Raw genomic sequence first — 18,305 nt, 5'->3', positions numbered from 1 at the left:
ACAATACATTTAATAATGTTAAGGCGTCCATATTGGCTGCTGGAATAGGTGGGGAGGTACTGGATTTACGAGAAGGAGAAGAAGATGTAGCAACAACAGGAGATTTTTCCAAGTTAGGAGAAGGAATGAAAGACATACCATAACTAGTAATGTTCCAATGGCATGGACATAGTCCACATGTCTCATAGAAGAATAAATAAGGCTCTCTCATCCTCCCCACTAAAACCAGTGCCAAATCATCACTAGCATTGTAAGGCCAGGCCACCTAAGCAGAAGGAACATTACTGGAATCTGCCCATAGTAAAAGGTCATTCTCCTGATGACCATTTGGACTTAGCCCTTGTAAGCAGTATTGAAAAACATTTCGAACAGTAATGATTTCCCCCAACTTTAGTATACTCCCCTTCTTTAACTGCCTAAAATGCTTCCAAGCAACTTTTAAATCAACATGTTTGCTTTGTAGGCAAATGTTGATTTGGTGTACTTCGGTGTAGTACATTAGACTAGTTATTGCACTTTAAGAGCTTGAAAACAAACATTTTTAGTAGATTTGAATTATGTTTTCTTAAGTTTTAATAAGTTAATAAAATGTGAAAAATTGAGTCTTTTATTGACCTTAGGGGTTGAATAAGGCCTAAGGGTGAGCTAACACACTTTGTGAGCGTGCAAGAGACCTTTAAAAGGTATATTAAACTGATACTGGTCATTACGTGGCAACACGGGATAAAAGATTTCGGAACATAGGAAAAATAATGGAGAAACCTCAAGACTACCTTCAATGTCGCAACACAGCCTGAGGGTGTCGCGACATACCCCTAAAGATCTCCCAAAAAGAGTACAATGAGCGCTATGTCACGACATAGGTCCTGGCGTATCGTGACATTAACTCTGCGATGGAAATCAAATATGAAATAGGGGTCTTTTGTTCTGCACAATCAAATTTAAAGCTCTAGAACGTCAACTATCGTAGGGTCAAGGACGACGGCCACCTAAACTCTATAAATATGCTCCTTTGGAACATGTTATAGACATCATTCACTTAGCCTAGATTCTCTCTTTTAAAATTAGTTTAGTTTTATTGCATTCTTAAGCTTTTAGAGTTATTTTTCAGTTGTTCTTTGTCAAGAGATCTGATTTGTGGAGATCATCAAACTCAGTGGATTCATTTTCCATCTTTCATACAAATCAGGCGTTTTCTTAAATTCAACAATTTAATCTATTTCTCTTGTCTCTCTTTACATCAACTCTATATTATTTATGAAAGCCATGAGAAACTAATCCTCCTAAGGGGGATTAGCGAGTGGAGGTATGATCTATTAACTATTTTGTAGGGTTACTCAACAGATCGGCTGTTTGGGAAAAGAAGAATGTGAAAGAAACCCTATACCTAACAACCCCGAAAAGTCATCAATGTGGGAATTAACCCAAAATTGGTATTTCCCATCCATGAACACCTTTACCCCAAATCAGTCTAGACTGTAAGGTCAGAAGATAAGTGCAAGATTGGAAGATTGGAAGATCCTACTAGGGTAGCGACTAGTTGATTGACGAGAAACTCGAAACGACAGTTCATTGGGATTACCGAAGCGAGCTAATCACCCATAATCAAGATTTGTTTCACTCTACTCTTCTATCTCTTTAACTTTATTTCTTTTATGTTATTTTATTTCTTTATTATAAAAACCGTAAAAAACCTTTTATTCTATTTTCGTACTATAATCAATTTAAAGTACTGACTAGATCTTTTAGTGTTTAGATCAGAATAGATCTAGCACTCGCCTCTCGTCGGTCCAATCCCCGGAGTACTCACCTACTTCATTGTAAAACTATATTACAACTCAACCCATATACTTGTAGATACTGCCTTGTATTTCTATATTTTATTTCAGTATTCATAGTCCGGATGTTGGTACATCCAGAGACAGTCAAGTTGTTGGTGGCATTGCTCAGAAGACAACGTCACTAGTTTAATTTTAATTTTTACACGTAAAAAAATAATTAGGAAATTTTTAAGTTATAGATACGATTTTATTTTATTTTATTTATTGTCACTAATATTTTCTTTTTGGGTTTAGTGTATGACTCGTAGTTGGGGTACACTTATTGTAGCATTCACATATCCAAAAAAAGTAATCTAAAGAAATTTTCGACAACAAAAATAGCGGTAACAACAGATGAAAGATCCACCACCACCTACTACAGGTAACGTACCATGTGAAAATCCAATATTCAGTGACATTCACAATAATGCCCTAGGAAACCAACCCATACCACAGCTCCTTGTAAATGTACATACAACTCGAAATGAGAGAACTTTAGGGGATTATGCCTTACCAAGTCTAGACATGGTTCAAGAAAGTATAACAAGGCTGATGATCACAATAATAATTTCAAGATCAAACCGAAAATGATTCAGATGATCCAGAACAATCTATAGTTTGGGGCACAATGACAAAGGACCCTAATAGGCATTTAAAACTGTTGCTCAAACTCTGTGATACTTTTAACTATAATAGGTCATTGATGACGCTATTCATCTTCAGTTGTTCCCCTTCTCTTTGATTAACAACGCATTTTCTTGGTTAGACTCACAGGTACTGGGATCTATCACAACATGGGATGAACTCACTAGAAGGTTCTTACAGAAGTTTTTTATCGATTAGCAAAGTAGTTAACCTAAGAAGAGAGATTACTATCTTTAAACAAATTGAGGGAGAAAGTTTTTATGAGGGGTGGAAAATTTTCAAACTATTGATTCAAAAATGCCCACACCACGGATTTCCTAAATGGATGCGACTATAGGTATTTTATAAAGGGTTGGATGTGAACGCACTATTTGGATTTGATGGAGTAACAGGAGGAGCCCTAATGAATAGGACGTACGAGGATGCATCTGAAATTATTGAAAATATAGCATTAAAATCCTATCAGTTGTTGATTGAATGCTTCGCATACGGCCAACCTGTTACAGTCAAGACCATCCAAGAAGATGACAAGTATCAGTAGATAGTGGATAGACTTAACCATATCAAATATGCTTCTACACCGTCTATGCATGGATGAGACAAACCACTCTTCCACTAACTCAATAATCCCACCGATGCTGTAAATTACATCGAGAATAGAAGTGGAAACCCTTATTCCAATACATACAATCCGAGTTGGAGGGATCACCCAAACCTGAGATGGGAAGGAAATCAATGAGGAGGTAATAGCTTAAGTCAAGCTAAAAATACTAATTATCAACCTCCTTATTTGTAGAAACCTTAGAATAGGGTCAACCCAAGTGCTCATACTGCATATGGTCAACTTCTAGATAGAATCGAGGAAGAAATACAGTCAATGAGAATGGATGTCAAGCAGCTGCAGTCTGAGTGCACCAATTCAAAAAGAACATTGATTAAACTTGAGGATCAAATGAGAGGATTGATGAGCATGATGGGTGACATGAAAAGAAAAATCAGCACAGGTATTCCCAATAATACAGAAGACAACCCACGTAGGGAATATAAGGATCACATGAAAGTGATTGCACTCCTATCAGGCAAAGTACTAAGTAGCCTAGAAACTACTACTCTGGAGAAAATTACAGGAAATAATTACGATCCTTAAAAGGAATCCCTAGAGGCAGAAGATGAGGCAGCAGAGGTAACCACACCAGCAGCGGAGACATAGAAGGAAATAACTAAAGATTCTACCGGTGCAAAAATCCCATTCCCCTCAAGACTAGAGGAAAAAAAAAGCGAGATGAGGATGAATTCATAAGTTTCCAAAACCTGTTCAAAACATTAAATTTTAACTTTCCCTTAATCGAGTTAATAGAGAAATTTCCCGAGTACGCCAAGTTTTTAAAGGAAATTATGTCTAGGCGTAGGAAAATTAAGGTAAGTGAACAAGCTAGTATAAGCGTTTCTTGTAGCACTATTATCTCAAGACTAGTTCCCCAAAATTTAAAAGACCCAAGAAGTTTTACTATTTCTATAGAGATATAGAGCATTTGTTTTAATAGAGAGCTCTATGTGATTTAGGAGATAATATTAATTTGATGCCTTTATCTATATTTCAAAAACTCGGGTTAGAGGATCCTAAAAATATGCATATAACACTACAGTTGGCTGATAGATCTTTAGTTCATCCAAAAGGTATACTAGAGGATGTGTTAGTCAAAGTGCACAATTTCATTATTCTGGTACATTTTGTGGTGCTTGATTTTGAAGAAGACTGTGAGATACCGATCTTATTGGGTAGACCTTTCTCGGCCACTTCTAGATCCACCATTAATTTAGAGAAAAATGAATTGACTATAAAAATCAATGGGGAGACTAAAACTTTTAAATGTGGCCATCAACCAAGTGCGGAAGATAAGAGGAAGTTAGGGAGCAATGCAAAAAATTATTTATCTCTAACATTTCCAAGTTAAGAGACATGCTTCCTTTTACGTATGTAGAAAGAATAAACAAGTTTAAGGAAAGGGACAAGCGAGCATAGGTGGAATGGCATGATGGACGATGGACTAATACTAATAGAACAGAAGAATCATCCATTGGTGGATTGATGATACTATCAGATGAATCCGACAGTAAAACTTATAAATATTTGAATTGCCTAACTGTTGAAAATTATTATATATTTAACTAATAGTCGAGTTTAGATGTTACCTTTTATTTGATAGATGTTCATTCAATACCGAGACATCCTCAAAGATGGAAATTTAAGAAAACACAGAGTTAGTGCCGCAATACAGCAACCCCATCTCACGACACTTTCTGTAAAATGTCGCAACGCCAAACTCATATGTCGCGACATGAAGGATAGTCTCCCCAACTTTCCAAATTGAAAGATGTGTCGCGACATGGAACCCTTGTATCGCGACATCACTGTAATTTTCTGGAAGGTTTACCCGAACCATTCATGCAACCCAAGGACCTAACCCTTAATTTACCCAATTTTAAACCCACAAAACACTTCATTCTTAACCTAATAAAATTTAACTCTTATTTAAACATCCATTACCTCTTTTAATCTCTTAAAACTCCCCAAATACCTTAAACCTTAACACTCATTCTTCCCTTTCTCTTTTTAATTTGTTTGGAAAAATTGTTTCTTTCAATCTTACTTGTGAAGGGCAAGAACGAAACCAATCCAAGGAACGACGAGAAAAAAAAAACGTGATAAGGAATCCAACGGCTCATACTAGGTTAAGGGTTCCTATATTAATTTTTATTGTTCTATTGAAATAAACTGCTTGATTAGTTCATTAGCTAGTAACATTAAATATCATGCCACCTTAAAAAGTTAGACGAACTAATGAAGTAGAATCGTCAAAAGTTCCAAATCCCTCTAATTTTTCAAACCCGGACACTGAAAATATTTTATTGAATTTTAAGGAAAAACCTTTATCCAAGAGAGGGGATTTGATCCATCTATGATTTTGTGTAAGGAATATGACCTTTAGTCAGATATCATAGCTGCGAACATTTTTGGACAATCCCTAAAGATAATATTGTGGTCCCCATTGTTCAAGAATTGTATGCGACCTTTATAATGCTCTATACTATGAGAATGATTTTATTGACGAAATTGATTTAGAATATCTCTGGAACATAGATATGGATAACATTATAAACTTTTTAACTGAAGGAAGGCGTGAATAGAAATATCGTTCAAGTACCAATGTTCTCGTGTCCTTTTATCAAAGCTATTATGTTTCTAGAAGCTAAGATGTGGATTCAATTTGTGTGAACAAGAATAGTACATGCTTTAAATGTTTCTAACATTAATACCTTTAGAGCAGTTTTACTCAATATTATTTTACAGAAAAAGCATGTCTAGATCGGCAAATGGATCCACCAGAATACAAAGAGATGCATTAGTGGACAAAAGGTGGGAGTTTTCTTACCCCATCTAGTGACGGCCTTATGCAAAAACGTGGGTGTACCTATGACATCCACTGAGCAGACGTTGAAAATTTCCAAAAGTATCATCGAGGACAACTTGTTCCAACAATATATTAAGCTGCGAACCGAACAGATAAAATATTAAAACAAGTGACAGCAAGAACCGACAGCTACACTAACTTCATCACAAATGCTGGCACGAGCTTAATAAGAAGTTGGTGAGAGTAGTCATCCAAAGTTAGATTGGATGATTCAATGGATGCAAGAGTCGGGACCAATTTTTTAAGAATTTCTTAGGAAAAACAACATTTGAGACACTTATTATACACCTGACATGTTTGGACGAACAAATATGGAATAAGAAGAAGAGAGGAAAGAAAGCAAGAAGGATGAGGAGGATGATGGAAGTGAGGAGATGGATTTTGAAGAGGATGATTGAAGATTTTTACTTTTGGAAAGACTTGTATTAATTTTTGGATGATTTTGATTTCGACTTTTTCCAAGTAGGATTAATAAGTAGATTTTTAAGTTCCATTACGTTTAGTTTAGGTTTTCTATGTAGGAACCCAATAGGAAGAAGACACAAACAATTTGAGCTTTACACGACACAAACAATTTAGCAGTTGGAACGACCACGATCAATCGGGTACCTTCTTTCCTTATCTCTTTAAGCGCAACACATTGAGGATAATGTGTGAACTAAAGTGTGGGGCTAACATAGAAAATGTCTTTTAAAATTTGTATGTTTTTTTCTTGTCTTTTGTCTGCTTGAGCTTGTATAAATACAAATGATTGGTTAAGAGCATGTACATAGGTTACTTATGTTTACAAATAAATTTGGCATGATAGTACGTGATTTTAAATTTTTTATTATTAGACTACTAAGTTCTAAACGTTACACTGTAAATAGGTATTAAGCAATCAAGTATACCAAATGATATAGAAAATACAAGGAAACGAGAATGCTAGTATGAATGATAAATGGTAGAATGTGAGTTTGTTTCGTGGATTAAATTTGCGCATATTGAGATATTCAGGGATGACCTAAGGCATTGTTTGGAACATATCCAAAGCCAAAAAGCTAGCCTATTAATTTCCACCTTTAGTATCGATTTTTGCACCTATTGATACTTCTGAACGAACCCCATTACAAACCCCAAGCCTAATAATGATAATTTTTATTTGCCCTTTTTCTTTCGTCCTGCACTACACCACTATAGACTTCTAGCCATACATCATAGTGAAATTGTAAAAATAGAGTGAATAGGAAAGATTAGTGTCATATGGGAGTTATAGGTTAGCCTGAAAGTGCAAAACAAAAAAAATTCAAAAAGCAAAGGTAATACGAGTAGAAAAAGTTCTCGAAAAATTTAAAAAAAAGCATTCTTGAGTAAGATGAGCTAAAAAAATAAAGTCACAAAGTCACAAAAGAAAGAGAAACTCGTTCATTAGTGCACAGAAATTGGTAGGCTAGCCGTAGTTACTATGTCATGCTATGATTTCCTATATATGTAGAGACAAGGAAGGTAAGAAAAAGACAAATAAGGCAGTGAGTAGGTAAGGATCACTAAAAGGGAAAGAATAGAGATCAATACGATGTGCCAAACTATTTTCTTATTTGTAACCCTCTCGATGCTTACTATCATTGAATTCCATACATGTCCTCAGCCTCAGAATATTACAAGCTGAAAAGCTATATTTGACCTAAATATCCTTATACATGAATGGACCTCATGTTTAAGATACGCATAAATGACTATTTGTATTCTGCTCGAGTAATCAAGTTACTTGTATAATTTAATGATGGATCCCTAGAGATGAGACCCTTAATGCTTGCATACTTTGTAACATATTGAACTTAGATGTTTGTGGTCAAAAGTTGTAAATCAATTATTCATCATGTGAAAGTTGTGAGTGAAGGTAAAATGCCTCAGTCATGTACTTCGAAGTCAATACTTGTATCCTATTTACTCAAGGGTCGTCATTTTTATTTTTTACTTATATTTATGTTGCTTGAGGAAAAGCAATGACTTAAATGTAGGGGAGTTTGATATGCCATAATTTGGTGTAGAAAATTAGACTAATTATCACAGTTTAGGAGCTTGAAAACAAGCATTTTTAGTAGATTGAATTATGTTTTCTTAAGTTTTAATAAGTTGATAAAATGTACAAAATTTAGTATTTTATTGACCTTAGGGGTTGAACGAGGTCTAAGCGTGAGCTAACACACTTTGTGAGTGTGCAGGAGACCTTTAAAAGGCATATTAAATTGATATTGGTTGCTACGTCGTAACACAATATAACCAATGTCGCAACATAGGGAACAAAATGAAGAAACCTCAAGACTTTGTTCAATGTCGTAACACAGTCTGAGGGTGTTGCAACAAACCCCTGAAGATATCCCAAAAGGAGTACACTAACTGCACAATCAACTCTATAAATACAATATGAAATAAGGGCATTTTGGTCTGCACAATCAAACTTAAAGCTCCAGAATGTCAGCTAACCTAGGGTTGAGAACGACGGCCACCTAAATTCTATAAATAGGCTCATTTGGCACATGTTATAGACATCATTCACTTAGCCTAGATTCTCTCTTTTAAACTTAGTTTAGTTTTCTTTCTTTCTTAGCTTTTTAGAGTTTATTTTCATTTGTTCTTTGTCAAGAGATCTTATTTGTAGACATCATCAAACTTTGTGTATTCGTTTTTCATCTTTAATACAAATTAGGTGTTTTCTTAAACTCTACACTTTAATCCATTTATCATCTTCTCTCTTTACATCAACATCATATTGTTTATGAAAGCCATGAGAAACTAATCCTCCTATAGAGGATTAGCGAGTGGGGGTATGATCTATTAATTATTTTGTTGAGTTACTTAACGGGTTAGCGGTTTAGGAAAGGAAGAACATGAAACAAACCCTAGGCTTGACAACCCTAAGAAGTCATCAAGGTGGGAATTAACCAAAAATTGGTATTACCCATTCGTCAACACCTTGAGCCCAAACCAGTCTGGATTGTGAGGTCGAAAGATAAGTAGTCCTCGTTGATTCGTTATGTTACAGGAAGATCAAAAGATCTTACTAGGGTAGTAACTAGTTGATTGTCGAGGAATCCGAGACAATAATTGATTGCGGTTATCGAAGCAAGCTAATCGTCCATAATCAAGATTTGATTCGCTCAACTCTTCTATCTCTTGAACTTTATTTCTTTTATGTTATTTTATTTTATCATTATAAAAACCCTAAAAACACTTTTATTCTGTTCTCATACTATACCTAAGTTAAAATATGAACTAGATCTTTTATTGTTTAGGTTAGAATTGATCTAGCACTTGCCTCCCTTGGGTATGATATTACAACTATATTACAACTCGACCCGTATACTTGTGGATATCGCCTTGTATTACTATATTTTATTGCAGTATTCACACTATGGACGTTGGTACTTTCGGGAGCGATCAGATGTCCTCCTAGTGCATAAACCAGAAGGTGTGGAAGCCAAAAGCGATTTCAAGCTTACACATGATTCTCACATACTTACCTTTTCTAAGATCTAGCTTTGAGGCCCAATTCTGGATGATGGGCTCATAACCTTGGCCTATACTAAAATATCCCTGCCAAGGCACCCTGTCCTTTAATCTTCAGTTGATAGATCTTTTGAAAACTCCAAGTATAGGCGACTAGTGGTTGATGGTCACTCAACTAACTATAAATACGACAAAGGAAAACGCACCTATCGAACAATAGTATAACTATGGTGAGTAGAGAATATCGTATCCATGAGGACTAAAAGTATTAGTAATTACTATTTTTCTATTATTTAGGCTCCGTTTGTTTCACTAAAAATGGCTTCCGGAAAATGATTTCTAGAAAATGACTTACTTTTTGGAAAAGCTAATATTTTCTGGTGTTTGGATGAATCTATGTAAAATATTTTCTTTTGTTTGGCAGGTTCTTTAAAAATATTTCATAAAAGTCGTTTTCAATTAAACAAACATGCATTTGATATTTTTTTATTTTTTATTTTTTAATTGAATTTATTTTATATCTATAATTTTATATTTTACATTGTTTTTACACATATTAAAAACATTTTGTTAAATTTAGGTTCATTGCAACGATTATTTTTTAGTTACATGACTACCAACTGAGTATTTTTTATTTAAAACTACGACTTTAACAAAATTGATAAAAAAAAATCAACAATGTCAGCAGTTGGACTTGATTTTCAAATCTGGAAAGTAGATGGACTAAATTCTTGAAAATAAAAGTACAAAAACTAAATTGAAAATTTGAGAAGAGTATATAGACTTATGACATATTTTAACATTTGTACTACAAAACATTTATTATTAATATATTTATAATTGTAATAAATATTTAGTATTAAAATATTAATATTGATATTTTCAATAATTTGTAAATAATATTATTTAAAATTATTATTTTTAAAATTTACTATTAAAATAAAATTTAAATGTTAAATAATTTATTAAAAATAATAAATTATATTAATTATATTAATAATTTATTATATGACTAAATATAAATAATTAAATATGTATGTTTAATAATATTAAAAAATATAATATATTATATTAATATTTTAAATATTTTTAAAAATAAAAATAAAATTTATTATCAATATAATAATATTAAACTTGATTTAAGAGGAGCTCTTTTTCGGAAAATGACTTACGCTTTTGAAAAGGGTAAGTCATTTTACAAGGAAAAAGGCTTATTTTCCATTGACCTGTAAGTCATTTTCCATTGACCAAGCTGTTTTCTGTGAAACAAACACAGGAAAATCCAGAAAACATTTTCCATAAAACCTTTTACATGTAAACAAACGGACCCTTAGTCGATAATTTGGGGTGATGTGTTTTAATCTAAAATTTCTAAACTAATTTAACTAAGAACGCAACAGAGAAATAATCAAATATTAACCGATGAGAAAGACAATATCTAGGAAAAATCCACCTAGACTTCACCTTTTATTTTGAGTCTGAATTAAACAATTAATTCACTTGTGTCTTGATCCGTAGAAATCCCTAAATTATGTTAATATCTCTTTCGAGAGTAAGAACAACTGACTCTAAGTTGATTAATTGAAATCTATTTCTAATTAAAATCCCTATCGTCACATTAACTCGACCTATGAATTCCCCTATTAGATTTGACTCTAATCCGGTAGATTTATGTTGTCCTATTTCTAAGGTTGCATGCAACTCCACTCAATTATGTTAGATCTACTCTTAAACAGAGACTTTTGCTCCACTAAATTATGCACATTAAACATGAATTAATATCTCGAAAATATTAAAACAAGAAGTAAGCACACATAATTGAGAACAATAATCAAGTATTTATTGCGTACAAGCAGAAATTAAATAAAAGGATTCATCATAAGTTTCATCCTCCCTAGGTATTTAGGAAATTTAGTTCATAATCCTGAATAGAAACATCTCAAAGTCAGAAAAACCACAACACATAAAGAAACTCAATAAAAATTCAAAAGAAATTAAAAAGAGGTCTTCAATCTTGATGGAGATCCACTTCGAAGTTGATTCCGTTGGTGTTCTTCGAGTGTTTTCTTAAATCTTCTTCTAATGGTTATTTATAGACATTAGAATCTCAGAAAGCCTAAAAAATAGGTTTTTCTGCGTATTTGGGAAGTAGGATGTGAAATCAACATGGGCTACCACATAGGCATGTGTCCAACCCGTGTGGATCACACAGGCATGTGCCCAGCCCGTGTGAAAATGCCCAGCCCATGTGGCTCCTGAAAACAGCTCTATTTGTCCAATTTTGGCTTGTTTTTCACTTCTTTTCCTCCCAAATGCTCTCCTAAGTATAGGAACATGAATTTAAAGGATTAGGAGCATCAAATTCACTTATTTGCATAATTAATAGGATTAAAATATGTTACTTTTATAGATTATCGAATATCCCCACACTTAAGCATTTGCGTATCCTCAAGCAAAATCCTCAACTCACATTAAAATTAATATTTCTCAACTTGTAATTCCTATCAATAATGTCTCACAATAATTTACAAATAATCATGCATTGGCTATTCAACTAAAAGAGCACTAAAGTCTCAAACAATCCAAGCTAAACATTTTTAAACATGGAAACATAGGTGCCTCCCATTATCTAAGTAATTACCTTTAATTCAAAATCGACAAGATTCGACATCCTCACTAAAGATTCACTCACTCAAATCACTTAAAGTGTTTAAGGTTCACGAATAAGCACTCAATAGTCAAACAAGAGAGGTCATTACCATAGGCTTGCATGAAAATCAAGTCTCCACCACAATAAAATGAGATGATATAGAAATCAAAAGGTCTTTAAGAGGTTGTAATGGGGCGTAGGTTAAGGGTGTGGAGAAAGGCCAGAAAATTTGGTTATAATCGAGATCGATTTGATAAATTACCAAACTAGAAAAAAAATAAACAAATGTTGAATTAAAAACAAGCATAAATCAAGAATTATTCAAGAATTAAAATGAGCTTCTTTTCAAAATATGAATTTAACTGTTCAAGCTCAATCAACATAGAACTAAATAATAATCAATTTTTTTTTCAATTTCCTTTTTTTCTCTTTTTTTTTCTATTTATCTAAAACAATTGAAAATAATTCAGCAAATCAAACGGAAGAGCATAGTTAAGCAACTAACCAAATCAAATCTCGACAAAAAGTGAGTCAATAAAATGGGAAAATTCTCAACAAAAAAAAAGTTATGGGTTAACATTAACGGGTAAATCAATAAACTGTATGTTAGGCTCAACAGGCTTCACTATGGGTTAATTACGAAGGTAGGCTTTTTCTAGGATAAGTGGGTTAAAACCTAAGTGCCTTTATCATCTCAGTGAATCAAATCAAAGATGTGGTCTCGACATGCATAATCAAAGTAAATACTAGAATAACAAATCAGGTTGACACTCATACCCAATAATAAAATGAGCAAGAAAAATGTATGCTCTAGAGGCTCAAAATCTCACAAAAATTCATGGTTCTTAATGTCAAACTTGCAAATCTCAAACTTCAAGATAATACTTCAATTTAGGGAAACAACCTAAAAAATTTTAATTTCTGAAAAATAACTCATCATGCTTGATTCTCTCATGTCTTAAAATTTTAAATAAACCAATACACAAATATCTACAAATTAATCCAAAACACATCAATAGAAAATCTCCCCACACTTAAGATGTACATTGTCCTCAATGTACAAACAAATATAATCACAATATAAACAAAATATCATAAGAGAGGGAGAAAATTGAAACTGGCCTGAATATTGGGTGAAATCGCCAAAATGGTAAAAATCGGAATTGCAAATAATTGAAAGTGAAGTGCATTATTTTGTGCAAACTAGGAAGAAAATAAACACAAATAATGAAAAAGAGTAAGAGGTTACAAGTCAATTAGAAACAACCATAAAAATGAAAATAAAAACATACTTCAAAAGATAATAAATGAAATAAGTCTTAGAAAATAAAAATAAAGTAGCTAAAAATAAAAATACAGATAAAAATAAAAAAAGAAACGAAATAAACTCAATGATACTGATAAAATTAAAGGCAATAGTAAGAATAATAGTAAAAAAACAATACTAAAAAAATAAAAATATAACTAAATACCAGAAATAAATTAAAACAAAATGAAAATCTAGGCATAAGAATAATAAAACAAAAATAAATAAGAAAATGGATCAGTAAAATAAAAATAAATAATATAATAATAAATAATAAATAAATAAATAAAAATAAAATAAAATAAAATAAAGAAAAGAAAAGAAAAGGTTAAAAGGGGAAGGCCGACGGAAGACAATGGCCGGAGTTACAACGGGGGGTTACGCGTGGGAGGCGGTGTCGTGCGTGGGTGGGGGAGAATTTCGTCGACTATGGGGCGAAGGGAGAGAAGGTGGGTGATGGGGGGAAAGGTGGTGGCTTGTTTGGGGAAGAAGAAAAAGATATATTGAGAACTAAATTTTAGGGTTTGGGCACCATGTAGGGTGTTTTCAGCCCGTGTGCAATTAAAAATTAAGCCTAGTTTTCACACAGCCTCAAACACGCCATGTGTCCAGGTCGTGTGTGATTTCCTTCGCTTCTCCCACACCCGTGTGAGATCCCACACGGCCGTATCTCTTGCCCGTGTAACTCTTTGACTTGGAATAAAATTGAAAAAATTAGCTCCAAAGTTCACACGGGCTAGGACACGCCCGTGTGTCTAGGCTGTCTGTGCAACACGGTCGTGTCTCCATGCCGTCTGGACCATTTTAGGCTGTGTAACCTTCAAATTTTTGAAAAAAAATGTCCCAAGACTTACACGGCCAAGGACAAGCCCGTGTGAGTCACATGGCCATGTCGCCAAGCTATGTAACTCATTATCGATCCTCTTCTTGTGCACACAGCCTAGGAAATGCCCGTGTGTCCAAGCTGTGTGGGTCAATTTTTATTTTTTATCTTTTTTAAATTTGAAAACATATTAATTTTAAAATTAACATGAAATCAAATTAAAGAATTTGCAGAGTGTTAACACTCGGGTTGCCTCTCAAGAAGTGCTTATTTCGAGTCTAAGCTTGACTTACCTCGTATGCGCATGGTCAGGGTGGTTCGTGGAGCCGAAACTCCTCTTTCTCGTTATCATACATTTTACCAAAATAAGGTTTAAGTCGGAAAATGTTTACCTTAAATGTGCAGAATTCAGAATGAGTTACCTCTACTGTACCGTAGGGGAAGACGCTCAGTACCGTAAATGGGTTTGATCCGTTTGCATCAAGCTTCAAAGGGGCAATTCATGGATCCGTTTGTTTAGAAGTACTTTGTCCCCAACCTTAAATTGGTTCGTTCCATCCACATGTTCATCATGGTGTCACTTTGGCTCTTCATAGTGTTTTTTCGATATCTCCTTGACATGTATCTGCCATTCATCTAGTTCATCAATTTGTAACATTCGTTCATCATAAATTGTTATGTTTTTGTCATATTGATTGGAACATGGCTCCATTACGTTTTTTTTTTCGTGGGGATTCCTGCAAAAGAAGGTTGAGCCACATGGTCACTAACCTTAACAGAAGATTTAAAATCATCTCGATCACTAGATGTTCTAATAGAATCACGAGCTTGAAGAGTAATCGACTCATCACCTACACGAAGTACTAACTCACTCGTACCAACATCAATTATAGTTCTAACAGTTGCTAAAAAGGGGCAACCCAAAATTAAAGGTGCCTCACTACCGTCATCCATGTCTAACACAACAAAGTCAATGGGGAATATCAATTTTTCAATTTTTACAAGCACATCCTCAATAACACCTCTAGGATATCTAATGGTTCTATCAGCTAATTGAATACTCATTCTAGTTTGTTTGGGTTTCCCAAGACCTAGCTGTTTAAACATTTTATAAGGTGTGACATTAGTACTAGCCCCTAAATCAGCCAAAGCATTATCAATATTCGAACTAGCAATTAAAAAGGAATAGTAAAACTCCCTAGATCTTTCAATTTGTTGGGTAGCTTATTTTGTAATATGACCGAGCAAACTACATTGAGTTCCACAGTCGACGAATCATCTAACTTATTTTTATTTGCCAACAGCTCCTTTAAAAAATTTGACATAATTGGGCATCTCCAAAAGAACTTCAACAAATGGTAAGTTAATATGTAATTTTTTTCAAGAGTTTAAGAAATTTACCAATTTGTTTGTTCGTGTGATCTCTCTTCGTCACATTAGGATATGACACTCGAGATTTATATTCCTTAACAGCTGGTTTTTGCTCTTTCTAGCATACCTCAACCTTATTGTTATCTACCACAATTTCTTGTCCCGGTTCTTGTTCAGATTCAACTAACATTTCTTCATCTCAAACAGTAATTGCATGAAGTTGCACCCTTAGGTTAGTTTCTGTATTGCTACGAAAACTACCTTGTGGTCGTTCTGAAATTAACTTAGCAAGCTGACATTTTTGGTTCTTGAGCCCTTCAATCGATGGTTGTTGATTTTTAAGTGCTGCTTCAGTGTTCTGAAAGCGAGTTTCTTACACCGAGATAAACTTCGTAAACATCTCCTCGAGGTTCGGCTTTTTCTCTTACTAGTAAGGTTGTTGTTGGAATCCTAGAAGGGGTTGTGCTCTTTGATTTCTTTGACCACCCCAAGAGAAATTGGGATGGTTCCTCCAACTTGTAATATAGTTATTACTATAAAGGTTATTTTGAGGCCTAGATTTATTACCCATATAATTGATTTGTTCATTCTCTATGCTAGAAGCGAAGAGTAAACATTCTGGATTGTTCATTCCACCTTCATTTGTATCGCATTGCATCGTCAAATGTACCTACGCAGAAACATATAAACCATCAATTTTCTTATTTAAAAGTTCTACCTGATTTGGTAACTTGGTGACTGCATCTAAGTTGAAAACACTGGCTACTTTCATCGGCTTAGTCCTCGTGACTTGCCACTAATAATTATTCAGTGCCATCTCTTTAATAAATTCATAAGCCACTTCAGGAGTTTTATTATTTAGAGTTCCATTGGCTACTGTATCGATTAACTGTCTAGTTGAGGGATTCAAACCGTTGTAGAAGGTTTGAACTTGTAACCATAAAGTTAACCCACGGTGAGGGCACCGTCTTATAAGCCCTTATACCTCTCACGTACATCATATAAAGTCTTTAAATCGGTCTACACAAATGAGGAGATACCATTCCTCAACTTGGCTATCTTAGCCGGTGGGAAATACTTTAGAAGGAACTTCTCTATCATTTGAACCATGTGGTAATGAAACCTTATGGTAAAGAGTTCAACCACTGTTTAGCTTTGTTCCTCAACGAGAAAGGAAATAACCGTAAGTGAATGGCGTCGTCAGTGACACCATTACTCTTGAAAGTATCGCAGATTTCCATAAAATTGGTCAAATGAGTATTTGGATCTTCATCTTGCAAACCATTAAACTAAACAAATTGTTGTATCATCTGGATAGTGATCGGCTTCAGTTCAAAATTATTTGCAACAATGGTGGGTCTCCTAAGACACGATTTAGCCCCAATTAGAGTGGGTTTGGCATAATCGTACATAGTACGAGGAATAGGATCTCGAACTACAGCAACTGTAGGTAGTTGATTATTCTAGTTATCACCCATCTCTTCACTAATAATAATTTCCTTATGTTCGTCTTCTAAATTTTCTCGACTCTGCCTTGCTTCTCTACAGTTTCTACTAGCTATACTTTCAATTTTACTATCAAATAACAATAGTCCCGACAAGTTTCTTCTAGTCATAAACTAAAGGAACCTGCCAGAAGCAAATAAAAGAAAAATTAAAATGTAAAAATTAAACTAAAACAAAAATTATAATAAAAATAAAAATTGCTAAATTAATAAAGATAAAGTGTTCCTAATATTTTAGTCCCCGGCAACGGCGCAAAAAACTTGATGGTCACTAAACTAACTATAAATACGACAAAGGTAAGCGCACCTATCAAACAATAGTATAGCTATAGTGAGTAAAGAATATCGTATCCACGAGAACTAAAAGTATTAGTAATTACTGTTTTTCTATTATTTAGTCGATAATTTAGGGTGATGTGATTTAATCTAAATTTCCTAAACTAATTTAACTAAGAACGCAACAGAGAAATAATTGAATATTAACCAATGATATAGACAATACCCAGGAAACAATCCACCTAGACTCCACCTTTTATTTTGAATCTGAATTAAACAATTAATTCACTTGTGTCTTGATCCGTAGAAATCCCTAAATTATGTTAATATCTCTTTCGATAGTAAGAACAACTGACTTTAGGTTGATTAATTGAAATCTCTTTCGAATTAAAACCCCTATCGTCACATTAACTCGATCTATGGATTCCCCTATTAGATTTGACTCTAATCCGATAGATTTATGTCATCCTATTTCTAGGATTGCATGCAACTCCACTCAATTATGCTAGATCTACTCTTAAAGAGGGACTTTTGCTCCACTGAATTAAGCCCATTAAACATGAATTAATATCTTAGAAATATTAAAATAAGAAATATGCACACATAATTGAAAACAAGAATCAAGTATTTATCGCATAAAATAGAAATTAAATAAATGCATTCATCATAGGTTTCATCCTCCTTAGGTATCTAAGGAATTTACTTCATAATCCTGAATAGAAACATCTCAAAGTTAGAAAAATCACAAGACATAAAGAAACTTAATAAAACTTTGAAAGAAATTAAAAGGAGGTCATCAATCTTGATGGAGATCCACATTCGAGTTTATTTCGATGGTGTCCTTCGATCTTCGAGTGTTTTCAGTCAAATCAGAACAGTGATTGTGAGACCACAAATCTAAAGTCAGAAAATATATTTTATTAATTTAGTTCCTAGAGATTTTACCG

The 18,305-nt window shown here is 33.8% G+C and overlaps 1 non-coding gene across 1 annotated transcript; it reads right to left on the bottom strand.

Annotated features, from left to right (window-relative positions):
• Positions 1-2,673: 2,673 nt before the first annotated feature.
• Positions 2,674-2,780, bottom strand: LOC121222726 (small nucleolar RNA R71). Its single transcript, XR_005920094.1, has one exon. It is a non-coding gene; the product is annotated as a small nucleolar RNA R71 (small nucleolar RNA).
• Positions 2,781-18,305: the final 15,525 nt, after the last annotated feature.

The sequence above is a fragment of the Gossypium hirsutum genome, chromosome D10, assembly GCF_007990345.1.
Source record: "Gossypium hirsutum isolate 1008001.06 chromosome D10, Gossypium_hirsutum_v2.1, whole genome shotgun sequence".
In the NCBI taxonomy this organism is placed as follows: domain Eukaryota; kingdom Viridiplantae; phylum Streptophyta; class Magnoliopsida; order Malvales; family Malvaceae; genus Gossypium; species Gossypium hirsutum.
This window is presented reverse-complemented; position numbering and strand designations above follow the sequence as displayed.